The sequence below is a fragment of the Cyanistes caeruleus genome, chromosome 18 (genome assembly GCF_971803275.1).
Source record: "Cyanistes caeruleus chromosome 18, bCyaCae1.hap1.1, whole genome shotgun sequence".
Classification (NCBI taxonomy): domain Eukaryota; kingdom Metazoa; phylum Chordata; class Aves; order Passeriformes; family Paridae; genus Cyanistes; species Cyanistes caeruleus.
Genome location: NC_141718.1, coordinates 9,082,186 through 9,100,780, shown reverse-complemented (window position 1 = coordinate 9,100,780; position 18,595 = coordinate 9,082,186). Strand labels below are relative to the sequence as shown.

General features: G+C 45.6%; 2 long non-coding RNA genes across 2 annotated transcripts in view; both read right to left on the bottom strand.

The window, feature by feature from the left end:
• Window positions 1-18,595, bottom strand: part of LOC111936560 (uncharacterized) — a 254,657-nt gene that overhangs the window by 64,568 nt on the left and 171,494 nt on the right. The window contains exons 11-12 of the long non-coding RNA XR_015277844.1: window positions 4,594-4,789; window positions 1,092-1,252 (exon numbers count right to left, since the gene is read on the bottom strand). This is a non-coding gene — a long non-coding RNA (uncharacterized LOC111936560). The remainder of the gene's footprint in view (window positions 1-1,091; window positions 1,253-4,593; window positions 4,790-18,595) is intronic.
• Window positions 12,175-16,292, bottom strand: LOC147649916 (uncharacterized). The gene is made up of 2 exons (XR_015277846.1): window positions 14,549-16,292; window positions 12,175-13,459 (listed from the first exon to the last, which is right to left on the bottom strand). It is a non-coding gene; the product is annotated as an uncharacterized LOC147649916 (long non-coding RNA).

Here is an 18,595-nt window from a genome sequence, read left to right as displayed (position 1 = left end):
GTGATGGATAGAGCTGGTTGGGAACACTTCACCATTTTTTCATTAGAATTTCCTAACTGCTCCAGTGTGAAGTTGTTTACTCTAAAGTAGCTGATTTCAGATAATCTTTTAATTTGAAAATAATATCATAAAAAAAATTCAAAACAGCCCATTCTGGTGTTTTGAAATAGAAATGTTCAACTGCTTTGGCCAAAATAATTTAATTTTGACATTAAAGAGGAAAATTAAGCTGAAATATTATTTGAGCCAGGCCTGATGAAGGAGCCATCCCAAGCATGCAAAGCCAACTCTCTTCCCTGCACAAGTATGCACTTGATTTTTTTTTCTTCCTTTAAATTTTAACTTCTCTAAAGTTTTCAAGGCTTTAGCTTTTCATTTCAATTCAGAACAGTAGCTCCTTTTTCACAGTCTCTTCAAGAATTTCAGGAATATCAAAACGTTCCACTGTTTTTTTGGTTTTATTTTTTTGCAGAACAAGCAGCACACTATATGAGCAAGGGTTTGGAAAGGGAGAATCCTTGGAGCACCTCCTGATCAAGGTCCTCCTGATACTGCAGCCTGCAGCCCCTACATGATGTGGTCAAATGGAGATGGTAAACCACATGCTGGAAACCTCCCAGTCCCAGGTGCCCACAAAAGCCAAAAATTAAAAGTGGGTATCCTCAATGGATGACCAGCCACTCCTGAGACCCTGCCTTTCCCTCTGGGGTTTTCCTAACAGCTTTCACAGGCACGGCCAGCTACAACTTAAGCAAAGCTGGCCAGTGATCTAGGAAACTCTTCAATTATAGATGAGCACCAATAAACAGCCAGTGATTTGCTGGAAATTATGAAGTATAAATAATTGAGAAGCAGGGAGCTGGCCCAGAGGTCCCTTCTCTCTTGCTGATTCGTCTTAATGCATTTCCTTGATGCAGCTCCCTGCTGTGTTCCTAAGGCTGAGGGAGCACAGCAGGATAATGGCCCTGGCAGAATGTGCTGACCTGCTGGTGCAGAGTTAGAGATCTGTGAACACCCACCAGCCTCGAAGGTGCAGCTGAGGAAAGGGGTTTTACCCACCCCACTTCCAATATGGGAATCAGGGATTTTACCTGAGAATGCAGGGACTCTCCAGGCACAGTGGGCGATGGTCTGGCGGCAGCTTGTGTGGAAGAATTTCACTCTGCATTTCCTGCTGCTTCTTCCTGGTGCCATTAAAGAGGAGATTCCACCACTGCAGCACAGAAGCTGCCTGAGGATGCTCTGAGCTGTGCTGGGAGAGGAGAGAGTTAACCTGAGATCCTGATTTCCAGCCTGGATAGCTCTGGTCTGCAGTGGCTTTCCAAACAGCTGAGTGCCAAATGAGTCTCAGCTCTTGGGGAGGGCGTGAAACCAAATCCAAACACCAGCCCTGAAGCTCAGCAGGACCCAAAGACAACAACATTGCAGTGAAATTCCTCTCTAGGAGAACACAGCTTCACCCAGAGCTTCACCCTTAAGGCCAAGGGAAAAATCCTTTGGGAAAATGGACCACAAGAGAGGATGTAATAGGATAATTTCCTTCTGTGCCACTAGGCCAAGGATAATGAAAAAAATCCAAGGGGATGTACAGCAAGGCCCACAAAGGACACCTCTGAGGGAATTTTACTGTTAAGATCCATCAGTTAACAGCTATCTCACATCTTCATGCTGATGCATTTTTAGTCTGTTTAATAAAACTGTGGATGCTGCCACAAACCATATAAAATCTTTCATACTACAAAAATTATAGTCTCACTGGAGACTGGTAGCAATAGTTCCCCACTCAGTAACTAAGCACTAGGCCATAACCACTAGGCCATACTAGGCCAACTAACTAGGCCATAATTTATCTTCATGAGCTTTAAGTGTGTCACTGTTAACTTTAATGAAAATATTTTGGCTTTTGCACTGAAAATGAAATGCCTGATCTATCTGAGGTGTAAAAGATGGGACCCAGGAAAGAAAGATACTGAAAGATATAAAAGAAGGTGCTTCATCAGAAGACTTTCAAAGCTGCTAAGGACACTGGCAATTAAAGCATGGGATGAGTCAAGTCTAATTCAGATGTATGAGCCAAGGTTCAGAACTAATTCCCCTCTATTTTCCTCATAGCCTTCTTGTAAAATAAATATTTAAGACTTTATTAAGACTGCGCATATGAAGTGCCCTCTGGACATGTCAGGTTGTCCCCACTGACTCAAAAGAAATAACATAAAAAATGCTCACTCTGACTTTGAATTTTTTCAGGTAAAGGAGGACAGCAAACAAGATTATCTAAATACTCTTAAGACACTTTTCCAGTTTTAACATGACAGACAGGTAAATGCTGTACTGCTCCTTTTCTGTCCATAAAACTCATCCACTGGGGAAGGGAAGAAAAATGGAAAGAGAGAGAAGGAAAGAAAGAAGGGGAAAATAACATATAAAAAAAAGAGAACCAGAAAGCAAATGGGAGAGAGGCTGGGGATGGTGACTGCTTGTGACACTCAGGTCCATCTGACAGCAACCCCTTTTCACCAAGAAAAGCTCACCAAAAAAAAAAAGGGAATTTCAAGACACACACAGAATTGGTTGGCATGTAAGGAAACAGGACTTCAAAGGTGTTTCCATTCATTTGTGACATTTTTTTAATATGAAAAAGATTCCAATAATTTTAAAACACTCATCACCTCTTCACCCCATCTGCATGCCCCACACCTTACTGAACAAAGCCAGCAGGGTGAATTTAGCTCTTTACCAGCATTTCTGATTACAGCAAAGAGAATCCATCCTGCCCCCACAAAGGCAGAAGTGGTCCCTGGCCCCCTCCTGCCCCACAGCACCGGAGCAGCCTGGGCAGCACAGAACGCTCCCGGTGCGAGGAGGTGGCTGCGGAGCAGCGGGAGCTGGCAGTGTCTGCAAGGCCAGCATCAGGGCAGGATGGGCTGATGAAGTCTGAGTAGATGCCACAGCTCGTAGCTTTTAAGATCTCAGTAAACAGTGTAAAGGGACATGGAACCAGGGCTCAGTATGCAGATTTTGCTCCATTATGTTTTTGAGCTGTTTTTTCTCTTTTCACTCCCAGCTATGGAAGACGCCAAAGCTGTTAAATATCAAGCGTGTATAATGGGAATCCCATAAGCTGGGGGAATGGCCAGGATTCAAGGATATGTCCAGAGTAGAAAAAAAAAACCTCTCAGTAAGAAAGGAAAAATAAGAAAGAGAGAAATAAGCACAGAGACGTGGGTGGAGAGGGAAGAGGGGGAGAGATCAGGCCCACGACTTCTCATCGGCCGTTCTGGTTTTTAGGTCACAGCTTAACAGCACTGCAATGACTTTTATTATTGTTGCTGTTATTATTATTGTTGTTCTTAATTATAGTCCTTATCCCTTGTCCTAAGGATCTTTAAATAACCCAGGTCATTTTATGACACACACTTCAGGGCACAATGTGCTCCCAGCCCAGCATTGAGGGAAGGGTCTCTCAGCACCTCCTACAACCCCTCCACCACAGGAATCTCACCCTAAACACTGAATGCACTCAAAGTCAGGTTGGACAGGGCTTGGAGCAACCTGGTCCAGTGGAAGGTGTCCCTTCTTGAAACTACTCCCCCCTGTGTCAGGCAAAAGCCTGCAAGAAATCCTTTTTCATAAAATAATCCATTTTGCTGCTTCAGACAAGCTATTGTTCATCTTGAACCTGTCCATCCCTCCCACTGGGAGCTCCAGATGGATTTACCAGCTAATCCAGTTAATAGGTCCTGCCAGCCATGGCATTCCAACATCCCCTGATACAAAGCTGGGGAAAGTTGCCACATCCATGTGTCTTTATGCATCTGTGTGTGTTCAGGCCAGGAAGGGAGAGAGTGACCAAGAAATTACATTAACCCAAAAGCCCCTTCCTACTCTCCCAGCTGAGCTAAATTTCCAAGCTGAGTAGAGAAGCTCTGTCAGAAGCATCTCAATAATGGGAAATTATACTAACAGCAAAGTAGCATCAGCCCAGCACCTCTTCTCTGTGCCTCTAAAATTTCTGGTACTGGTGTGATGACAAATGTCTGCTATCATCAGTATTCTCACGAGATAGAGAATCTGGGCAGTCACTGCAGAGGTTCATAGACTTTGACCAAGTCTGGTTCTGGTGGTATTCACTGACAGCCGTGGTCCCCTCACCCCCTGCCCACCAGCAGCTCCCTCTTCCTTCCCTTCGGCTCAGGGAGTTGGTTGCATAAAAAAAAAAAAAAAAAAAAAAAAAAAAAAAAAAAAATTGGGCAAAATCAAAACTGATGTTGCCACAACTGTTCAAAGGGAATAAAGTCACAACCAAGGGAAAAACAACAGGCTGATGCTGCCTGTGCAGTGTTGTTGTACCACTGCTTTGGCCCTCAGTGCAACTGAACGTAAAGCTACTGCTTTAATAATGACAGTGCAACACTGGGGCCATACCTCCAAAAAAGCATCACTTCTCTATTTGGATAGCCCTGCCTCCAGATTCTCCCACCTGGACAAGACTGATGGAGAGGCTGGGGGAGCAAAGGAGGTTTTGGAAGACCACCTAAGGAGCCCAGGTACAGACACGGAGAGGCTGCATGTGCACATGAGTGAGAAAAGCACCTGGAAGTGTCCCCTTGGTGAGTGTGGAGATGTGCTGGAGTGTTCGTGTGCTGCTGCAAGCACCCAGGATTGCTCCCAAAATGGCTCCATTTCTCTGGATGAAGGCATCAGCTGCTCAGCCCCTGCCAGTCCCGGTCCCTGCTCCTCCTCGGAGAGCCGCTGCAGCCGGAGCGGGAAGGTACCGCGGCGAGAAGCACTAAGTGGGAAATGAGCAAGTGTCACGGAACAAAATCAATAGCCTGGAGCCAAAGCTATTTCTCTGCCTTTCCTGTCTCTGATTTGTGTGCGCCTGTGACTCCAGGGCTTCTTTACCTCCTCCGTGCCTTCTTCCCCCGCCGCTGCGAAGGCTGCGGAGCGCGATAATGAGCGCTGGTGTCCGAGCCACCAGACAGCCCCATCACCGCAATCAGCGCAAGCCGAGAGATCGGGGCCCGCGGGCTCATCAGCCTGTCCCGGCACTGGCCAGCCCCCTGCACATGAAGATGCCAATCTCGCCTCTCCTCCGGCCCTCCTCCTCCTCCTCTTCGGCAGCCCGGTCTCCTCACCCTCCTCCCCCTTCCCTCCACCCCTGCTCAGCACCAGAGGAACGCCAGCCTGGGCCACATCCCAGCCCTTCTCCCTTAACGATTCTGATAGGAAATGCCCAGCAGGCTGAAGCTTTCCTAGAAAAGCAAGGGCAGGTCGGAAGGCATATGGTTGCTGTCCTCTAAGCTCCGGGTGACAAGGTCTGTGATGCTGCATCCTTCCCAGGCGGAAAGGGGGAAAAAAGAGAGAGAGAAAGAGAGAAAAATCGCCTGCTTGGGCTTTGGGAAATTACAGGCTGCTCCCTGTGGGGAGTGAACCTCTCCGACCCTGCGCCACACTGCTGGGCACGGATCACACCACACTGCCGTGGCAGAGGCTGGCCTTGTCTTAAAATGAGAAAAGGAAAATGGGGAGTTGGAAATAGCTCAGTGGTTTTTAACACACTCCTGGTCCATAACAAATCTCTGGCTGACTCTCCTCCCTGACCCAGAATCACAGCGTTTTAGGCACGTTTGCTATTAAAGCTGAAGAGCAAAGAGAGGACAGAAAAATACATTGGTATTTTCCCAACTTTTACTGCTGCCATTGGCAAATGTTTTGCTCAGCTCCACTCCCAAGGTTACTTAAAGCCTGCTGGAAGCAGGAGTTCCCCCTGGTTCACTCATGAGCTGTGCTGGATGCCTGGGCTGCTCCTCCTGGCAAGAGCAGTGTGATCCCTGGAGAACAAGACTACCCCATCCAGGAGGGTGAAGACTCCTCTTGGAGGCTCTGGACAGCCAAATCCAGTGGCTGGCAAGCAGCAGGATAATATTTCCTCCACTTGCTCTATAGAGTCCACTCCACATCCTCAGCCCTGGCCATCTCTGCTATCGGTATGAAGGGAAATCTGTAATTCCAGGTTGTGTTTTGCCCCGAGGTACAGGATCAGTTTAGAATATTACAGTGCAGGATTTTTACAGGGTTGTCTTTCAACAGCAGTGTGTTCCCATAAAACACAAAATGGAACAACACATATTTCCTCCTTAAATGAGCATGAGGGCTCTTCTTTCATACAAATTACTTCCCTCAACATATGAATTCACTGATCTCTCTTACTTCACCAACATAAGGTTTCTTTCCAAACCATAGACCTCACCTTTAATAATCAATATTTCCTTTCCACTTGCTCAGCTTTCAAGGTCATACATTGAACAGATTAATCACACTTTCAGAACTCTTCCTCTTGGGCTGATGCTAGCACTGGCATTATGTGGAATTTGAAGCAAAAACATTCTGAACAGGGCTTGGGTTTGTCTTCCTGATGGAATGTTAGGCCAAGAAAAAGAAACTGCTGTTTGTCCAGAGTAAAAGGGCAAATAAAATCATTTCCAGGTTCTTAAAGAAGCTATTACATACAGCGAATTAAATGAAAAATTACTTGATGACAGTGGCCTTTTAAAATGCTACTGAGAGCAGGAGCAATGAGCAGTTAGCCAAGGGCTATCTATATCCTGCTACTCCTCCATGTGCTCGTAGCTCCTGCTTTAGACAAGTCCATTCTCAATCATGACACTGTATTCATAGCACAGAACAATTACCTGTAATCCTACATGCCATCATCTCCACTGATTCCACACGGGAGCTTTTAAAAATATTCCCCTAAATGGGATCCTAGCATGCCCTAACACTGCATTGGAATGCAGGGTGAGCTATAAGCAAAGTGAAACAGAAGAAAAGTTTGGAAACTTTTTTTTGTCATCTTGAAAAGAAAAAAAAAAAGTTTCTGTTTTCATGACGATTTGTGTGCTAGAAAGAGAGAAATGGAAAGAAACACCATTCTGGGAAAGCTGTGGCCACAGCACTGCACAAGATTATCTGCTACTGATGGGCTTGAGCCAAACCTTCACACCTGAACTGGGAATGGTTGGTTTGGACAGCACTGGTTCTAGTGGGAAAACCCAGGAGCTTGCCAACAAGAACACCCCCAGTCTGTTCAGCCCCAATCTAAGGTAGACTTCAGATTGGAATCTTCAAGCTCTGATACAAAACTGAAAGGGGTTTGCACCTGAAAATGCTCTGAATGGAGCTCACCCCACTGGAAATCTTCAGTGAGATTTTCCTTGTGAGATCTGATGTTTTAACAGGCCAACATCTCTCAAGACCTCACTGGCTCCCCAACAAGGTTTGGCCTTAAGCCTGGAGTTTAAACTTGCAGCCTGACCACTGACTGCTCTGCTGTTAACCACTGCTTTACCTTCACCAGCCTTCACACCCAAGGATCCCAGAGCAACCCAGCAATCCCAGAGACAATCGTTCCAATCATCTTCAGTCTTGGAGGCAAGTACAGCTTATTGCCCTGCTGTGGCAGAGAGATACATTACTCAGGGAGTTGACATGAGCTGGAGAAGGTCAGGCAGTAATGAAGTGGCCGTGATTTGGAGCAGAACCCAGGAGTCCAATAGCCCAGATCTCCATTTAATCTACTCAACTTGGCTCTAACCAGCTTTTGTTTCAGAAGGAAAAGCAGAAGAGTAACGACTGTGACTTCCCAAATGTCTAAACACAAGTGGGGGTTGGAAAGAAGCGTGTGAGGCTGCCAGACTATTCCAAAGTGGGGAGCACTTCTGTGCTCATTTCTCTTGCCGTGTCACTAAGAATTACAACCTGCCTAAATGCCTAAGCACATTGAGAACATATAACAATAATTAGAGTGTCAGAATTCCCTTCGAGAGCTGAGCGAGATCTTGTTTCCTGGAGCAGCTCAGGAAGAAGAGATTGCAACTACAATTTGCCCATTCTTTGCTAAGCAAAAAATTTGGGATGTGTTTTCAGTTGCAGGTGAAGGGGCAGACAGGAGCCACCTGCACAGTGCTCCTGACAGTCATGACGTGTTCGTGACACCACAGCAAGGGCGAGTGACGATAGGTTCTGACATCGCTCCATAATGGAAACTCCAATTTGTGTCCAGAGCTCTTGGAAAGATGCACAATGAAAGTCTCAAATATCTGAATGTTTTTGACCAGTGCAGGTCACTGCACCTTCCCTCAGCCTGGCAAGCTTGTGGCTTATTTCATGCCCAGTCTCCTATTCTCATGATTTCTCCCTTTCATGCTCTGCTGGAGAGTGAGGCCATCCCTTGCCAAGGAATTTCAGCTCCCCTTATTCTCAGTGGGAAGCAAGCCCTTTCTCCTTCCCCATACACTGCCTGGAGAAGTGCTCCCTGAAAGGCCACGAAAAGAAGCCTTCCAGCCATGTGCAGTGTCTTATATCTGCTGTTTCCTGCCCAGGAATGGGTTAAAGCCATCAGGGCAACAACAAAAGCAAAGATCCTGAACATCATTTCATGCAAATGACCTTTCAGTGGCTTCCTGTGCTTCACTGTGCTCTTGTCTGCCAGGGCCCCGGGGCCTTCAAAACCTGGGGCTAGATTTTAACTCATCTTCCCTTATCTGCTTGACTGACTGTCAGCCTCGCACATCTCCCTGCTTGTGATGAAGGCCTTAATTAGTGCTTGTCTGTTTACCCTTTTCCTATTGCCACCTCTCCTTTCCTCTCCCTCTCGCTGTTCCTCTCCTTTCTCTCTCCCTCTCCCATCACCCTGGGGCTTGTTTGCTTAGCTGGGCATCTCTTGTTTACTCAGTAGGGAGGTTATAATATATGTAAATAAAGTAAGTCCAAAACTCTATAAAAATATATCACATACATGATACAAAAATATCAGCACAGAAACATATTTTTGCTTTCAGAGACATTGCTAAAGCTGACCTTGCTTTTCTTCAACAAACTAAACCCTTTTGTTTTCTTCTGTATTCAGTGGCAATAAGGAAACAGAGCTGCTTTTTTCCTTCTCCTTTCTTCAGAGTCTTTAGCCCCACAAAGCACACAAGCAGTGTTTAGGGATCATCCAGCACCTGCTGATTTGATGTCTTGGAGCAATCACCTGCCTCACCAGAGTTCAGAGCTCTCTACCCATAGAAGGGATTAAAAATGAAAAATTTGTTCAGCTTTCATGAGAAGCAGGAATAAGGGAAGGAAGAACCATCTCTTACATCCACTGAAAATAGAATGCAGTGTGCATTCCTACTGGGAAATCTTCACTGCAAGGTTTTCCCTGCCACGTCCCTCCCTAATAAAATCTGCTTCATACCCATAATGTGGCTCATAAAATTCATTTTGTAGCTGGATGTTCAGGGAAAGCTCTGCAGGGCTTTCAGGACTGAACTGTGACAGTGTGTAGGTGTGATGATCCAAGAGGAGCTATGAGAATCCACTCAAACACATGGAGCAGGCAAGCCCTGTGCTACTCCAGTGCTTGCCAAAGGAGTTTCCAGACTTATCAAACACCACAGGAAATAGAAAAGTTCAGGGGCTGCCAAGAGCAAAGGACAGGAGAGAACAGCTCTCCCGTTAGCAGGTAAAAGCCATTGGTTTTAAAAGGAGTAATGTATTCAGGAGAAACAGGGAAAAGGAGCAGAGGTTTGATAAAGGAAAGCAGCAAAGGAAGCATGAATAAAAAGTGGGAAGAGAAAAAACAGAAAAAAAAAGTTTCTCTCTCTGGCAGGGAATTATCAGAATAAGAGCATTCCTATTTGGGAATAATGCACACACCGCAGTGATGTCTGAGGGAAGGGAGACGGGAGCCACATGTCCACATAAAAAGAGGAAGGAATGTGGAAATGCAGGGATACATGGAGACAGGGCTGGGGGATGTCTGGCAGACAGTCACAGACCTGGCCAAACATGTCCTGGCCCATCCAGCAGCCAGGTCCAGTACAGAGCCAGCTGTGCCAGATGCCAGGCTGGAACAGGCCAGCGAGGCCAGCGGTCCTCAGGCCATGCAAGTGCTTGCTCCACTCACTGCCAGGTCCCTCCAGCACTGCTACTCCCTTTCTGGGACTTCTTGGGGATTAGGATTCCCAAAACAGATTCAGAGATTCATGAAAAATTAGTAAAAAGTCAAGGGGAAGAAAAAAAGAGCTGATAATGTCTCCTGTGACAGATGTAGATATTTCTGGGTTAGTTCTTGGAGATCAGACATTTTTATACCTACATTTGCAGATGGATCTACTCCCAGCTAGAGTCAGATGACCCAAGAGCCACAGAGCCAAGGTCATTTTGAAATGGGTTCAGAGCCATTTCAGCACCAATTTGCAAGGAAAATGTGAATTTCAGAGAGTGTGCACTCATTAAGAGGGTGTGTGCAGGCACAGCATTCCCTGCCCTTCAGGTGATCAGGATCACCAGATGCCTGTTGGGGCCTGAGCTCCAAGATCTCCTGTTTGTCCTGATGGTATCTCCCAAGCCTGCAGGTTGCAGGATTGCGTCACTGCAGGGCCATAAACCCCAGTGACACACCAGGAGAAACACCACACCTCGATCCCAGCAGTGATGGGGGCGTGAGCCCTCGCACGGGGGAGGGTTCACCATCCAAGGTAAAAGGGACGGGGGTCTCCTCACCACAAACCCCACGTGGGTCAGGACCAACATCCTGCAAACACTAAGGAGCAAACAGCATGAGTCAGTCCTTCTGCAGATGCTCCTTCTAGAGCAGGGGGCTTAGGGCACAGCTGACCCTAAACAAAAGCCCAGCAGGGGTGAAACACCAGGATCTATTTCACAAACAGATCTGGGTGGCCTGAGAACAGAGCAGAGAGCAAAGGGAGTAGAAAAGGCCTGTTGGTTGGTTCCTCCTCTCTGCTCAGCTCCCCTGGAAGCAAAGGAAGCCACTGTGGGATGTTGGAGTGATCAGCAGGTCCACACAGGGGTTCTTGTGACACACCAATTATTACCTGGGCACAATCACTTGATGTGGGTCAGGGTCACCATGAGCTGCACTGGCAGCCAATAAAGACTGACTCCAAGAGCTGCTCTTACATATTTTGCTTTCCAAAAAAATAAAAGTAAATAGGAAATTGCAGATAAAACACAGCATCAAACAAAAACAGCAAACCCAGACCGATACAGGTAATTAAGAATAGAATTAACAGATGTGGGCATCTACATCATAAAACAAGGCAGCAGTCCTAAAACCCACCATCCTGTCTCCATGACAGATAATAGAATTGTTCTGCCTTTTATTGGGCATCTGCCAATACCTACTACCTCTGAAGCAAACATCAATGGCTTTCTGACCACAAAGCCATTTTTAGTTACCAGGTACTGAAATATAGCCCAGGAGCCAGTAATTTCTAAGACAACACACAGCACTCAACTGTACAGCTCAGTACAATCCTGTCTGACCCAACCCTGCCTTCTCTCATCTGCAAAAAGTTTGCCAAAAACAACAACAACAAAAAAAAAAAACCAGCCAAGAAACCCAAACAAAAACTTTTAGAAATTACAATTTTGATTATTACTTGAAGAGCTAGAACAAACTGTCTCTAGTAAACCACTAGTAAACCTCACAGAACGTGCTTGTTTAAGTCATACCATGGATCTTTTATTTCTCCATAGCTCTTGGAGGTGATCCTTTTAATCCATCCGTATCCTCACTTGTTGGCACCTTCCCACCTTTATTACCTGAAAGAGTTGCAGCAGGAACCGCTGCAAGGATTTACTGCAAAAGAAGAAAGATGGAGCAAAGGAATATTGAGCTGCTCTGGAGTTTTCCCTTTGATTGCCTCCCTTTCTTCTCCAGTGATTCAAAATACACCTTTAAATCCTTGATGTACCTCCTGCCCCTGAGAACCTTAAGGAGTTCTGGGACACATTTCATCCTGCCTATGCATTCCTAGTAAGTATTCCAGACAAAACAGGAACATTTTCCTTCACAAAATTTCCTCTTCCACAGAGGGTGGACAGGGCTGTCCACTGCAACCCAAGTGTTTTATATGTATTTTACCTAGGTCCTCTTCCTGTTCTAAATTGCATGGAAAGATAAAATTGTGTCCTCACAGTTAAAATGCTTCTAAAGCAGACTTTGGTTAAACTGGTCTGGAAGCAGTTTCCATTGGAATCTTCATAATCAAAGAAATAAACTTCTTAACTACACTGAACCAGAACCTGAAAATTGTGAATTTCCCAAATCCAGCAACCCTGAGGGAATGACAGCCTGTCCAGTAGAGCTCAAAGGTTTCATTTTGATATCAACAGTTATGTTTTTACTGGATTTAATATTGACATAATAATAAATATAATACAAACAAATGGAATGTTTCCATCTTGGAGTTAGAAATTTACCATCCCATAAAAAACCTGAAATAGAATTACTATCAATATGTTTCAACACTGCCAACATTTACCATTCTGCTACTTGTTAAAATTAAGGATTTAGACTTTTCCTGCTGAAATCTCTCACTGAGAGTGACTGCTCCCCAGAGTCTTGGATTTCCACAGAACCCCACATTTTGACAACAACTTGCTTCACTGGCCTTTTCTTTTTCAACAGTTTTTACTTGGGAAAATACATTTTTCACCCACCTCCTCACCTGCCATCCCCTCCCTCACGTGGGAGCTATTCCAAAGGGAGCTGCAGTCAAGACACCGAGACACTTTTGTTTGCACTCCCATGCCAGCCTTGCTGATGCCATGGCCTTGGCTTTGGGAATGGAGGTTGGGATCACAGCCAGCTGGAGCTGCCTCAGCAACATTTTCCTTCCTGGAGCCTGGCATACACCACACCAAAAAGACACTCTTCTCTCTTCGGAAGGTTGCAACACTTTGTGGGAAAATCAAATTACTTGACAACGTCCCTTTCAAGTTCACAATGGCTCACACTGAAACCTCAATTCAATATTTTCTTCCTGCCACATGCAATCAAGGATCACAAACTGCCTGCTTTGTTTCTGGCTTCTGGGTTTGGTTGGGGATGAAGGAAAGGTTCGTTTTTTTATTATTACTTTTTTTGTTGTTAAAAAACAAAGTCAAATTTGTATTTTTTGTAAAATAACCAAATCAAACAAACAACAGCAAAGCCCCAAATCAATCAGCCAACAACAGCATAATGTAGGGAAAAAACAGGAGAGGAACCATCCTGGGGACAGGAGAGTCTCTCCACATGGACTGACATTCACTGCTATGTAAAAGTCCACGCGATAACTCCTGTTGGGAAGTCAGCAGTGAGAACTTCTCCTTTGGGAAGAAGAATTGTTCCAGCAGCACAAATCCATCCTGCCTCTGTAAATGTGTCTTCAAGCCGACATTGAATCTGTCCTAGCACGTTAGTGCCTGTCCGAATCAGTCACAGAAGCACAGAATGGTTTGGGTTGGAAGGGACTTTAAAGCCATCTCATTCCACCCCCTGCCATGGGCAGGAACACCTTCCACTATCCCAGGCGGCTCCAAATCCCCTCCAGGCTGGCTTTGGACTCCTCCAGGGTTATTTTCCTGCTGCCTCTGAGTCCCAGCATTGCAGTGCCACCGGCTGCAGGCAGAGGAGAGGGAGGAGGAGGGAAAGCTGTGAGTGTATCGGTGGAAGCAGCAGTCCCAGGAGCTCTGGTGGCTGGGTGTGATGCTCTGAGTGCAGCTGACAATGCGGGCACAGGAGGGCCAGGCTGCTCTTGCCCAGCTCTGTCAGCCCCTAGAGCAGTGAGTGCCCTATATCTCACAGAGCCACGAGCCAGGGCTCTCAGAGCACAGTGCCAGCCTGAGCCAGGAACACACAAGTCTGACAATGAAAGCAGCTCAGAGAGGGCATTGCAAAAATCCAGCACATGCAGCCATTTCCTGAGCACATGGAACAGCTCTGCCAACCTAAAAAAGCCAAACCAATGAAAGCAGATGGGAGAAACGTGGGATCCCCACCTATCACCACCAGCCTGTGTGCAGGGGTGTGATTAAAAGCTGTGGCTGTGACTAAAATCACTGCTGTCTGCTGGCTCCAGTGAGATCTCTGCTGCCTCTCATTCCCAGGGGATAACCGGCCCTTGCAATCCTGACCCCCTGCCTCAAGTGAAGGTCAAATGGAGAGTGGAACAAGGACTGGCTGTCCTCCCCAGAGCAATGCTCTGACAGAAAGAAAAAGACTAATCAAGACAAAAAGAAAAAACGCCCAAGGAAAAAACACGAAGAAATCCCAGGTAGGAAGGCACCTTCTGTGCTTTGAACAGAGGGCTGGAACTGTCAGATGTGCCTAAATCTACAGTGGCTTTTAATTCCCACTAAAAGGAGTTCTACAAATCCCAAGGGATTCTCTAAGCCTCAAATTTACTGGAGAAATATTTAATTGACTAGCAGCTACTGGAATAAGAGAGTCAGAAAACATAAACTGTGTTTAGGAGCTCCATCAATAATAAAATCCATATAAATGTTTTTCACTTCATCCTGTCAGGATGTAGCTAGTGACTGTATTTAGGAATAAGTAAATAATTTCCTTGGTAATTTTGCTGTAACTGAATAAAATTAAATTAAAATAATTCCAGGTTAACTGAATTGCCTTAAATATAGAGGCTGTGAAACACAGAAATAACAGCCAGGTCAGGGTAGATCAGCACTTGCCAGGTTCTGAACTCACCTACTCCTGTTGAAGGTGACACCATGTTCATTTTAGGTTATATTCCTTTAAAGCTTCAATTAAATAAGCAGCTGCCAGAGTTAATCCTCTTGGCCCTTATTCTAATAAGTTGTATGTGGGTATATTTGTCTTTTACCTGACACAATAATACAATTCTCATAACTCCTAGTCTAGAGTTTTCTCTAAGGAACTACAGTACATGCTAAATATCGGAAAGGATATTCCTACACAGATTATTCCTGATCTGCTTCTGATAAAAAATAATGAAGATTCAAGTGCTGGTATCAGGAACTGCTAATTCAACATTCATCTCCTATAACGCTGCAACATTCTGTAATTAGATTTTGCTGCCTCCATGTTTGTTGTCTAGAATAATGCTGGAAGATAGCAATGAAGAAAGAAAACTGAAACTAAGCAAATTAGGAGTAAATACAGAGAAAAGTTCTGGGTATTAAGGTGGTGCAAGACACTTTAATTTCCTGCTTCAAGTGTGTCAATGCAGACTAACCCATAGTCCATACTACAACACAGGTGGTCTAATGCCATGTTCATCTCCAAATACCTAAGCTCTTAATTAACACTTATTTGGGAGAGATGCCTATCCAAACCCCAAGGGGACATCCTTATTGTCCTCATTTTCTATCAAACAGAGCACCCCAAGAGCCCAATCCAGCAGCCATTGTTACCTTCAGCCTCCAGTGCACAGCCATCTCCTTCCTAGAGCAGTGTCTGCCAGAGGCCAGTGTCCCTGTGACTCCATGGGGGCTGCACTTCTCTGTGCCTAAAACTGGCCAGATCAAGGCTCCTGAGCCATTTACATCTAGCTGGGCTTGTGCAGACAGGCTGTGCTGCCTTTTCTGAGAGGGCCTGGACTCCACCCCACAACCTGAACCCCAAGAGCGGGGAGGTGCAGGACCAAATTCATCCCAAGACCGAGGCATTTGCCCAGCACTGGAAGTCTAGGTCAAACGCAGAGCAGAATTGCCTGCTGCCTGATTTAAATATTCAGTGAACACTGCAAAGATTAACATTTCCTCTCTTGAATATCTAAATATTTCCCCACAATCCCCCTGCTAATGAGCAAAGACAAGTGCTGGTAAGTGGCAAGCAGCATCAAGCCTCGAGTCAATCAAACGCTCCAGCGGGCCCTTCAGCACCACCACAAGGCCCAGCGAGTGACATTCGGAGCTGGTGGCTTGCAAATGGCCCTTCTCTCCCGCTAACTCTCCCCCCACCACACATCCACACACATTCCTCCCTTTCCTTCCCTCTCCACCCCCTTTTCTGCTCCATGACCCACTCGGGGGCATAAAAAACTGGTACTGAGAAACCTGCCAACTGCTTTAGACTTTGGAACATGAGCTCGGCTCTTGTCAGCTCTAAGCCTGCCACACAATGGAAAACATTACACATTTCTCTCGCTAACAACTGCGCTGCTCATTTACATGTCTTAGGCAAACACCAACAAGGTCGCAGCCAGAAAAGTGCGGTCAGGAGCGCTACTGCTCCTGGCAAGAGGCTGGTGCCTGGAAAAGGGCCGCACGGGAAGCTCTTTAAACACCTTGGAACATGTGCTAAGCTGCTGAAGTATGAGGTGTGGTGACAGCAAGGTGTTGAAACAGGGCTTTTAAAAGCTGCCAGTCATAATTAACACCTCTCCGCAGAGCACTGGCAGCCGAGCAAAGCCAACACCCAGAGCATCTTCTTGGAGGGTGGGTGGGGAGAGCGGAAGAGAAGAGGGAGCAGGTGTGGGGAAGACAAAGGAGGAATATAGAGTCATCCACAGGGGGTTTCCCTCTTGGCCTCACGCTCAGAAATTGCCACCCTTGCTCCTCAAAGAGGTGATGAGGTTGCCGCTCTTCAGGAGCTCCCCTGCCACATGCCTGGAACACCTGCAAGGTGAGCTGTCCCTGCCGGCCTCCTCGGGAGTTTTGGACTGTCCTTGTCCTCGCTGCTGTGGGGATCAGGTATTCCTATCGCTGCTGGGCTTTGGGAAGCAACCACCACAAAGCCAAGGCACTGCAGAGCAGGGAGAACCCACCAGCAGCCCCTTGCTGCAGATCCAGAGCAAGAGCCACGTTCAGATTTCCTGTTCTCCTGTTACTCCTGGGCCCCCTGCAAAGAGGCACAATCCGAATTCTGCAATAATATTACCTTGTCCCAATGTTATACTTACTCATTTTTTGACAAAATTTTTATTAGTAATTTTTCCAGTTGCATGCTCATCTTAACATTAGTCCAAACTTTCAAAAGAAAATGTTTATGACTTTTCTTGTCCAGCTACTTTATAGAAAGCCCAAATCACCACTGCAGACAAAATATTGAGCAAAACAGCACCAGCCCATATCTTTTCCTCAAAATGAAATTCTTTTTTAATAGTGTTATAAATGCAAAGGCAATTTCGGGTTATATAAAAGAGAAAATTTATTATCAAACAATAATAAATTCGAACAAAGAGAAAAAACCACAATAAAATAAGCAGCGCAGCGCTGGGTGGACAGGGTCTATACGCAAGGTATAGATGCTCCCAAATCCACGCCTGAGAGTCCTTTGGCCTGGGTTTTTATAGGAAGTTTGTGTCCCGAGGCCAAATTCCAAGCAGGCACCCTTTGCTAAGAGGTTCTTGATTGTTCGAAGAATAGATTTCCTGGCACTGGAGAATAGAGTCAATAGACGTTGGGCAGAGGCTCCTCATATGTAAAGAGGTCCAGGATGTCTTTTTGATATCATTTTGGTCCGGGCCATTAGGGTGGAGTGGTGGCACCCATCCTGGAGCCGATGGCTATCTCGGCTGGCTCCTCTTCTTTTGTCTAGTTTCTCCATTTCTCCAGCACAGGTGGTCAGGGCGGAGATGCTCGGGCTCGGCGATATCTCGTCCGGGCCCGTTCTTTTGTTCGTTTGATGGCCCGTGTCCTGCCCATTCTTTCGGGGCTGATGTGCCTGCTTGCGATTGTTATCTGGGTGCTTGGCTGCAATCTGTTGCTTTGGAAGAGAAATCCTGCCTCGACTTGGAGGAGGATTTCTCATTCCATATTTTCATCATTTACAATCACATATACTTTATTTAAACCTTTTCTTTCGAATTTTTATTCATCCAATTCTTTATTACAGTCCCCCACTTAATAATTTGACTACATTAAAAATTCGTATTATTTTATTCAATCTTACAGAGGGATGAGTGTGAGATTAACCACATTCACTTTTCTCTCAGTCTGATATTTTGCTTTTAGGATTTAACTCGTCTTCATCTCTGGAGAAACAGAATACTTGGTCAAATTGTAAACATACCCGGTTAACTTCACTTTTTAACAAATCTAAAATTATTGGTTCATTATTGAAGGAAGCTTTTGTTTCATGTTTTAAATTTCTATCTTCTTAATACATTTTTCCACTTATAGTACACGTTTTCAAGTTCGCTTTATTGTAACATAGGATTGATTTTGAAATATGCTACAAAGGTGGATTGTCTTTTTCTTCTGATCTAGATGGTCTTATTACATTGACTATAAATTGAAATCGGAGGAATCCCTCCCACTTCTCTCTTGTACCTGAAGTGGGTAGTTTTGATCTTTTGTCTTTCAGGAGTTTGAAACTGCCCGTCTTTAAAACTTGCCTCTGAGCGGTAACATCAGACCTCCCCCTTTAATTTACAGATCTTATACTGAGTGCTGTTGGAAAAACACATCCCCTTTTGCAGTTCTGGAGGACAGTCAATCTTTCGTCCGGTTTCTGTGGCAGTCTGACACTGCTCACACTTCCCCAGGGGACTCTCCCCTGGAGGTACCTCGGGACTCATTCCCTCGGCCAAGCACATGGCTAGGTTCAGGACTATCAGGATTCCCCACCATTGCATCCCTCTGCTTTGCCCTTCGCCCGTATAGGAACATACGGCGGGGATTATCATCTTCTCGGCAGCAGGGACTGTCTTCAGGGGCCCTGGTAGTCCTTAAGGCGTGCCTTTTTTTTTTTTTTTTTTTTTTTTTTTTTTTTTTTTTTTTTTTTTTTTTGAAAGTAGCTCACCGAGACGATTTAGTTGGGTCTGTCCTA